The sequence below is a fragment of the Solanum stenotomum genome, chromosome 12, assembly GCF_019186545.1.
Source record: "Solanum stenotomum isolate F172 chromosome 12, ASM1918654v1, whole genome shotgun sequence".
Taxonomy (NCBI): domain Eukaryota; kingdom Viridiplantae; phylum Streptophyta; class Magnoliopsida; order Solanales; family Solanaceae; genus Solanum; species Solanum stenotomum.
The window spans coordinates 15,106,290-15,113,862 of record NC_064293.1 but is presented as its reverse complement, the minus strand read 5'-3'; positions in this window follow the sequence as shown (position 1 = coordinate 15,113,862).

The window sequence follows — 7,573 nt, the reverse complement described above, 5'->3', positions numbered from 1 at the left end:
TGGGTCAAGCTTACTCCTATTATGATCATGAATATGAACAAATACACTACACCCAAAGACTCTCAAGGATAGGTCAGCGGTCAATCTAGAATTAGAAAAATATGTCTTAAACATACTGAAAGGGGTTTTAAAACCTAGAACACGGGAAGACATCCTATTAATAAGATAGGTGGATGTTAAAAGAGCTTCTCCCCAAAGAAATTTAGGGGCTTCAGTTGTGAACATTAAGGCCCTAGTTACTTCCATAAGATGCCTATTTTTTCTTTCAGCTACTCCATTTTGTTGGGTGTATTAGGACATGAACTTTGGTGCTTGGAAGTGAAAAAACTGCCTAGTCGGTCATTGAAGAACTCTATCCCGTTTTCACTCCGAAATATTTGAATCTTCTCATGAAATTGTGTCTCAACCATAACATAAAAAGCCTCAAACATATGTTTTACTTCTCATTGTCTTTCAATAGGTACACCCAAGTTAGTCTAGTGTGATCATCTATGAAACTCACAAACCATCTTAGTTGCTACTCTAGAAGATCCCCAAACATCACTATGGATCAATTTGAAAGGTTTTGTTGCATGATATTTTTAGGAAGAAAAAAGATGAACGTCTATGTTTAGCCATTTCACAAATTTCACACTCAAAGGAGGATGCACTTTTATTCATAAACAACTGAGGTAACAAGAACTTCAAATAATGAAAACTAGGACGACCAAGTCTATAGTGCCATAACATGACTTTATTATCAACTAGAACAGATTTCAAATACTCTGAACTTAGATGTATTGAATTGTCACCATCTTCAAGAAAATAGAGACCTTCAAACTCTCTAGTATTGTCAATCATCCTCTCCGATACCTTGTCCTAAAATACACATGAAATAGAGTAAAAAATAGCACGACAATTAAGGTTTTGAGTCAATTTGCGGATGACAAAAGATTATGAGACAATTTTGGAATATGAAGGGCATCAACAAGAGTAAAAAAAGCGGTTAGTTTGACTGTCCCTTTTCCAGCAACTGCTGAGAAGGAACCATCAATAACTTTGACTTTTTTATTTCCTGCAGATGGAATGTAAGTCGAGAAAAAATGGGAATTCCATGTCATGTGATCACCAGCCCCTTAATCTATGATCCAAGAACTAATACCAGTAGAATTTGTACTAAAAAACCAGAAGGTACATTACCTGCTTGGGTAAAAGAACAAGTAAGAGTAGGATGATCAGGTTTAATGATTTGAAGTTGAGATTGGAGAAGTTTGTGCAGTAGCTCCAATTGTTCCTTGGTGAATGGTGGCATTTCTGGAGAAGATTTCAACCTTGATTCTTCGCTGGTAGATTGAAAGGCTTGGTTGCCATGGTTGTCTACCCTTTTTTTAAAATTCCAATTAGACAATTTTCCATGGATTTTCCAACAAGTCTCACGAGTGTGCCAGTATTTTTTGCAAAAATCACACCATGACTTCTTTTTCCTGTCATTTTCATTTTTCACAACAACTAGCAAAGAAGAATCTATATTTTTTGTTTCCAGATTGGGATCTATTTTTAGCATAACATTCTTCCTTGTTTCTTATCACCTAATCTCAGAAAAAGTTTCCCTCAAAGTAGGCAGTGGGTTTTTTCCAAGAATTCGAGAACAAAGCTCATCGAATTCTTGGTTCAACCCTGCTAGAAATAGATAAACCCTCTCATTTTCTGCCTTTTTCATTGCTTTCACGCTATCCTTAGGACACTCTCATTCATCATTATAATAATGATCTAATTTTTCCATAGGGAAACCATCTCATTATAATAAATAGTAACACCTTTCTCTCCCTGCCTAGCTTTCCACAATTTATTTTTTAATTCAAAAATTTGTGAGGTATTTTCTAAATTAGAATAAGTCTCTCTAATACCCTCCCAAACATCCCTAGCAGTGCGAAGAAACAAATATGGCTTACCTATGGCAGGATCCATGGAGTTTAGTAGCCAAACGATTACCATCGAGTTTTCTGATCTCCAGGCGTTTATTTTTGGGTCTCCTGGTTCAGGATTTCTCGTTTCTCCAGTCAGGTGTCCAAGTTTTCCTCGGCCAACAATTGTCAAATGGACATATTGTGCCCATTCCAATAATTCTTTCCATTCAGCTTGTAAGAAGTAAGCTGAAAATAAAAATGAGAAGAATCGCTGCATTGGTTCATTGGAGCTTTGTTAGTAGAACTCTCGGCTTCTATTGATGCCGTTGGGTGACGCAACCCAATAAATGTTGTTTTTAGTCATAAGCAACACAATAATGAAGTTGCTCTGATACCATGTAAGTTTTGATACCAAAGTTGTACAATATTATTTATCCATAGAGATACAAATTTATAGTATAGAAAACCAAACTATCTAGCAATCAAATCCCTTGATTCTGGTAGATTTGAGAATCAAGGGATAATTTTATTGGATCTAATAGCCTAGCCTATTCAATAGAATATTAGATATGATTTTATAAGATCAATTTACATCCTACAAAATCATATCTGATCACACTTAGATATTTTACAAATCAACATTAGTACACACCTATGATTCGCCAAGCTCAAATTATGCCTTGCACCATGAAATCGCAAGCGGCGAAATGTTGTTGTGTCTGAAGAAGTTCAAAATTTGGATGCTCAAACTAAAGTCATTGAATCGAGTGAGACTATATTTGAAGATGTTGTGAGGGTTGTGGCAAAGAGGAGAAGAGAAGCCAATGAACATAGTGTGAAAGTTCCAAAGGTTACAGGAAGAACATAAAATCACCGGTGAAAAAGGCCAAATCACCAGTGAAAAGGGCCACCGGGTAAATGAAGACAAACTCCAAGCCCAAAAGGATTAAGGGACCATGTCCTTATGCCCAAAGATTGGATGAAGAAAAGGAATTAACCTAGGAGAAACATATTGAAGAACATAAGAAACAAAAGGTGCTAAATGGCAGAGTGTTTGATCCTGCTATTTTTACTCAACTAGGGATGTGCCACCTGGTGGACTATGTGGCCTTACAAGATTGGGAGCAGTTTTTTAAAAGTCAAATGTCGGTCTTGCACGAACCTGAAGTGAGGGAATTCTACTACAAGATGGTTCTACTTGAGGATGGAGGAATAAGTTCTAAAGTTCATGAGATTGAGATTAATCTAACCGAAAAGATCTTGAGGATTATCTTGGATGTACTATGCCAAGGGATCATGTATGTGGAAGGCTGCGAACCGTCTATGGACCATATTTCAAAGGCTTCCAAGTATGAGAACATGAAGTGTGCTGGAGTTCTAATGAAATTTCTCAAAGGGGAGCATCAACTATACTTTGAATTTGTAAATAAGGTTTTGCTGCCTCTATCGGAGAAACGAGTGATTGCATCTGCTGTTGATCTCTTCCTTATGAAACAGTTGGAAACGTTCGAGGCCATCAATCTCCCTGGTATCATGCTTGAGCATCTGCATCGGATCATGACGGTGAAAAATGGTAAGCACGAAATAGCCGATGGGTATTTGCTAAATAGGGTGTTCAATTACTTCAGTATGCCTTTGGGAAGGGGAGGACTAGGTACCATCAAGCAAACCTTCTCAATGGTCACCCTCATCGAATGTGAATGTGTAGAGGGCAAGATCAAGGCTAAGTCTCATGTGTCTGAACTTCTTGAAAAACAAGAAGCACTTAAACGGGAAATGGAGGACTTCACAGTTATTGGGTGACAATGATGTAGAAATTGCATGTTTAAAGGCCTTACTTCAACAAGCTCAGTCTCAAGGATCAGGTACCAGTACGAATGAAAATGAGGAAACTACTAGGCTGAGGGATGAAAATGGTAGACTGACTGAGTCCAATCCTAGTTGAACGAGGAAAAAGTCTCTAACCACGCAACTCCTTCAGGCTCATGTTGATGCAAATAGGTGCATGAACATTCTACTGGAGTCCTTTGCTCCTCGTCCCCCTCCATCCTAAAATGTCCTTCTTTTAGTCCCCATGTTGTAACCTCTTGTCGAACTCACAGTGGCAGTCTGCCCGTTTTTGTATTGCTAAACAGTTAGAATTGTGGTACTTTGACTTTTGCTAATGCGTTATACTGCCTTTGTTGTGACTTTGTCTTCCTTCTACCCGTTTGGATTGGCTAAAAAGTTGGTCAAACTTACTTTTAAGTCAGTTTTTGACTTCTGGAAGTGTTTGGCAAATATAAAAAATAACTTAAAATAAGTCACAAATGGCTTAAAATAAGTTACAAAGTGTTTGGAAAGGTAAAAAATAATTTAAAATAAGTCAAAAATGACTTAAAATAAGTTAGAAACCAAAAATAGGTCTCCCCCTACTTTTTAATTTTTTACTTAAAAGCTACTTTTTTTAAAGCCAATCCAAGCTTGTTTGTTTCACTACAAGAAAAGTGTGAATTACATGAGAATTTTCTTGGGGATTATGTATGAAAATTCGCAGTTTCTTGCGGATTTTCCTATAAAAATGAATCCGAAGGTAAAACCTTCGTAGGTAATTATTTCTTGCGAATTTCAAAATCCCCAACTAATTTATCTAGGGATTTAAATTCCGCAGGTAAATAACTTGCGGATTTTCTTTCAAAAAATACAAAAAATAAAAATTAATTTTCTTACATATTTATTCGCAAGTAAAGCCACAGGAATATATTCAAATAAATTTCTTTAAACAATATTAATTTTTATCTCCTATTTATTTATTTTACTATTCATTGAACCCCTTGACACATTTACCTACATATCCACATTTCTCACACAACTACCAATTCATTGACTCATTGCACAATTTCATAAGTGCCCAATACCCCATGAGATTCAATTTAATTACCCTCCTAATGCCAAGTCCCCATGAGATTCCATGCCCACTCATTTATAGTTACTCCTTGAAATTTCATTCTACCAATATTCTAAGTCATAACATTATAAATGCTAAATTTTTGGTGTCTTTTTCCGATGTGGTACAAAAGATACCATGACACTACACTATTTTTTTTTTGTCTTTCTCCAATTTGATTAATTTTTAATGCAAAATTTAATTAATTTAATGTGAGTATTTAAAATACCATTAGATATTCATAAATTCTACAAAAGTTCTGAATCATCTCATATCAATATGGTAATAAAATATATCTTAAATATTGTCTAAAGTTCATGTAATTTGACTCTTAAAAGGTGAAACATGACAATTATTTATATATAAAAACTAAATCACTATCACCCAACATTCCTGACAATTTTATGCTTACACTTCCTATGAGATAATGTCCGTAACTAAGCATATTAAACATAGACAAAATTTAAATAGTACATATTGTTGACACCCAATTTTGGACCCCCACAATATATATTAATCACCGAGCTTCTTAAATCCGAAACAATTTGAAATAATTAATTTTTTTGTAAAGTTCAAAATATTTTTAAAGTTACTTTCAATTAATTTTATCATTTTTTATAATTTTTTAAGTAATATATATGTTTATATAATTTTTATATAATTAGTATATTTTATAAACATTTCGAAAATCATCTCAAAAGATTTTAATTTTAGTAAGTATTTTATTAAATTAGTTTAGTTTAAATTATGACTATAATTTTGAATCATTAATTTACAATTAAGTTAATTATTTTATTTCGTTAAGATTAAGAAGCTCGTTAATTAATTAATATTAATTCGTCTTATTTAGGGTTTAGCCGAATTTGTTAATGTAACTCAATTTGACTATTTCTTAAACTGCAAGAACTAACTCATTTTTTACCTCACCTTAAACCCATTTGACCAAAGTTTTGGGCCTTTTCTCTATTCCAGCCAGCCCAGTTCCAAGATAAAGCAATGGGAAAATTACATGTATAAGCAAACACATACTAGTTAATTAGTTAACATAGCTATAGTTTGCCTTAATTACAATTCACGACATACTTTTAGCTATAATTATGCGGCTTTTTAGTTTTGTATAATTCAAACGTTTGTATAATTTTGAATTTGTATAATATAATTTGTATAACTTTTGTATATATAATTCAAAATTTGTATAGTTTACACTTCTGATATTTGTAATTGTATAAATTCGTTATTTTGAGTTTATACAAAATAACTAAATTATACAAATGTATCCGCTAATTATACAAACCTGCGAATTATACAAACGAGACAGCTTAAATTGTAGCTACAGCCCGTAAATATGCAAACTATAACTATGGAGCATAATTAAGTTTATTACAGTGACTATTTGCGAAAGTTCCCCTAAAGCAATCAACGACCTCCTCTTGATACTCACTCACAATAACCCAGTCCCATTCCTAAATTCCTACAACCCAACAACAGTACACCAATACGTACAAAACATTCCTAGCCCACCAAACAGCATACCCGACCCTTGCTACTCTTCTTCTTCGTGAGAAACCCAGTAGCAAAATGCCCGACCCCATCCCGTTCTTCTTGTTCCAGATGCAACCCAGAAAATCCCAGCAAACCTGGCGCGAAATCAGCCCTGTGAAACCCATAACCCTAGCAACCTAATCGATCACATCGTTGTTCCTTTTCCCCCATTTTCAGAGATCTTCAAATCACTTTCACTGTTCGCCTTTGGAAACGAAGAAAGAAATTCAAAATTTTGAATTTTGCTCAATGGATTCCCCCCAAAATGGCCACAACTTCCCCTATAAATAACCCTCTACCATCAGTGATTAGGGAGAAGTGGAAAAAGATTGGATTTTGAGGTCACATACGAAAAATAGCTTACAAATTGGTTCTTGAGTTTGAGTTCTTTGGCGATAGTGATTTACACTTAAAATTTTATATTTAACTCTCTTGTTCTAAGTTACGAGAAGGTCGCCGCTCAAATTTTCTTGGTTTGCTATTCGTATTTAGCTTTTGTGGTGGAAGAATCGCTGCCCTCTCAAGCTCGTTGTCCCAGCTCGCTGCTCCAAGAAAGTTCGACATAAACTCCTATCTCCTTTCCTTGCATCTCCTCGTTGGGCCAAAGGCCCAATTTTACCTCTTAATGGGTCAGCCAAAAAATCAAAGCAGTGTACAGGTTGAAGGCAAAAAAGGCTAGAAATTGGAAGAACAGGTCCCCAGAAGCTGACACAGTTCCGAAAGACAGGAAATGGGGCTCATATACGATCCGTATACATTGATATACAACTCGTGTATACAAAAATGGAATTGAGTAAAATCTCAAAAAATTTCAGCGAAATTGGCCCAAAAGGGGGCCCAAATTCATTTCTCCTTTACCTTTAAATTATTTAATTGTCTTTATTTATTGTTTGTTTTTCTTATCATTAACTCTAATTTTAAAATTGTTAGTTAACTTAATTAAATCCCCAAAAGATGAACTATATTCTTTATGTTAGATTTTAATAAAATTTCAATTTTATCAACTCTTGTATTTTTACATATTTAAATATGTTTTTTAGTTAAAACTTTCATTTGTCTTTAATTAGTTTAAAATGATTTCTTGGTTTATCGACTAAATTATTTCAAATTATTATGAGTCAAATAAATTTTTATTAATCTAGTTTGTTAAAATTCTTATCACTTGCATTTAATTCAAATGTTTCATTTTAGGTTCCTTTCCCTATAAAATAAAATAAAA